At 43.4% G+C, this 2,500-nt stretch overlaps 1 protein-coding gene across 5 annotated transcripts in view; it reads right to left on the reverse strand.

Moving 5' to 3' along the window:
* Positions 1-2,500, reverse strand: part of LOC123519677 — a 45,028-nt gene that overhangs the window by 27,678 nt on the left and 14,850 nt on the right. Inside the window, exon 1 of one of the 5 annotated variants that reach the window (XM_045281169.1) lies at positions 355-470. The exons of the other annotated variants lie outside the window; for them this stretch is intronic. The gene's annotated coding sequence lies outside the window, so the exon portion shown is untranslated. Of the gene's footprint in view, positions 1-354; positions 471-2,500 lie in introns of those variants that run through there. 5 annotated transcript variants of the gene reach the window in all.

Genomic DNA, 2,500 nt, shown 5'->3' on the forward strand with positions numbered 1-2,500 from the left:
TGTACATTCTTCTACGTGAAAAATCGTGCACTGCAAACAATTATTTCTCACTACAGCCATTTTTTGCCGCTTTATTGGTCAACCTATCAGTCGGTCAGTCATTTCTCTCACTCACACTATCATCCTCATTGTTATCATAATTCAAACTGTATTCATGCGGAAAAAAATCTCGTGAGCTGTAATTCCTTTCACTCTATGAATTCTATGCAACTCTATCATTGTTATTAAAATTCAAATCATGCCCGTCTCACTTTAATATACGTAATCATTCCTTTCATCTTATGCATTACGTTGTTACAGCGCCATCACTCACTCAATGAACCAGTCAATCACTCAATCAATCATTCCTCTCACCTGCCGTCTTTTCCCCACAGGCACAAATCACCGCGCCAGGCCACAGTAACAACTTTAACACTTCCCCCTTCTCCGCCAGCACAGGTCACGCGTCACTCAGCGCACGCCTCAACACTTTGTTGTGAGCCGAGCACCGCACCATGTGATGCCTGGCAGCCCGCCGCCCTTCCCGAGGCCGCCCTGTACAGCTCCCGCCCTAGCACCTTGGCGCTCCGCAAGGTAAAATTAAAGCGTATAAAAAGATGTATTTACTCGCTACCTGACGTGCACAAAGGCGAGCATGTGAGCCTTCGTGACTCTTGCTTGAGGGGTTATATGAATACTGCGTCCCAGAGTTAAAGGTAAATACAGACAATGGATTGACTGACTGGCTGGCATGCATATGAACCTTTTTTTTTTTAATTAATAAAGATGCTCTTAGTGAATACTGATAAAATAATTAATGGGAACAGATTTATAAACACTCACTCTTAAACACACTATTAAAGAAAACTATGATCGATATTAAGAAAATTGATCTAATCCTGTAAAGATGTAACACACACACACACACACACACACACACACACACACACACACACACACACACACACACCTAACATCACATATGCTCTAAGGTGAGTCACGTGAGGGCAGACTGTCACAAGGGAGCAGCGGGTTAGCATTCATTTATTCAGCGGAGCGTGGGAGCGTGTACCGCCAGTCTGCCTATTAGCTGCCATTAACAGAGCAAAGGGGTACAGAGACCAAGATCATGAGACATTCATAAGACCTTCAAAATATGCCAAGAACTACAAAAAAAGACTTGAATCTCTTGTTACATACCGAGACCTTTAAACAAATCCTCAGATCCCCTAGAAATACCTCAGTAATCTTTAAAAGATGCCAATATCCTTTAAAAGACCACGAAATCCCTAAAATAGCACTTACAGACCCCTTAAGATATCTTATGAAATCTTTATAAATCCTGAAATCCCTAAAACGCTTTCCAAACCCTTGCATAAATCATACAAAGCATCCTTTAAAACAGTCCTGCAGAATGACTAAAAACACCTTATGTACTACCTTTTAAATACCTTGAGATTCTTAAAATGTCTCTCACACGCATAAAACCCTTAAACATACATTTAAAATTAAGAAAAACGCCCTGAAAACAGTAAACTTTAAATCCTTAACGTTTCCTTTCCTTAACTGAAAACAGCCGTAAGTATAATCAAACACCATTAAAAAAGACCAAGTTAGATTCATAGAAGTACACTGAAACCCGAAAAAGACCTTGAAACCTTGAAAAATTCCTCTTCTCACTGCCCTTTAACAGACCATAGACTGTGAACTAGAACTGTGAAAAGCCGGGCCATTGTATAGATAATGATGCCAACCAGAGAGAAAGAGAATAGAGGAGCACAGGACCTTATGGTATTGTTCTTTTACACAAGCAGCCTCTGGTGACTCCCGGACCTATACGGAGACTGCAAAGAGCGTCATTCTACACCAGGCTATACCTCAGATACACCCACAAAGTTCAAGGGGGGGTGTGTGTGTGTGTGTGTGTGTGTGTGTGTGTGTGTGTGTGTGTGTGTGTGTGTGTGTGTGTGTGTGTGTGTGTGTGTGTGTGTGTGTGTGTGTGTGTGTGTGTGTGTGTGTGTGTTTGTCATTATGGTTCTCTATTGGCTGTCCTTGAAGTGCTGATATGCAAGAAATGAGACCAGTTTTGTGTGTGTGTGTGTAATTCACCTCGGTCGCCTGCTGGTCACCCAGCCAGTCTTCCCCATTACGGAGCGAGCTCAGAGCTCATAGACCGATCTCCGGGTAGGATTGAGACCACATCAAACACAACACACACCGGGAAAGCGAGGCCACAACTCCTCGAGTTACATCCCGTACCTATTTACTGCTAGGTGATCAGGGGCCACACATTAAGAGGTTTGCCCATTTGCCTCACCGCTCCGGGACTCGAACCTGGCCCTCTCGATTGTGAGTCGAGCGTGCTAACCACTACACTACGCGGTGTGTGTGTGTGTGTGTGTGTGTGTGTGTGTGTGTGTGTGTGTGTGTGTTTAAAAGGAACTGAACTAGTGGATGGATGGGTGTGGTTAAGTGTGAAGTAATGGTGGTGATAGTGATGGTGGTGGTGATGGCAGTAGTA

This window comes from Portunus trituberculatus, chromosome 45 (assembly GCF_017591435.1).
Source record: "Portunus trituberculatus isolate SZX2019 chromosome 45, ASM1759143v1, whole genome shotgun sequence".
NCBI lineage: Eukaryota > Metazoa > Arthropoda > Malacostraca > Decapoda > Portunidae > Portunus > Portunus trituberculatus.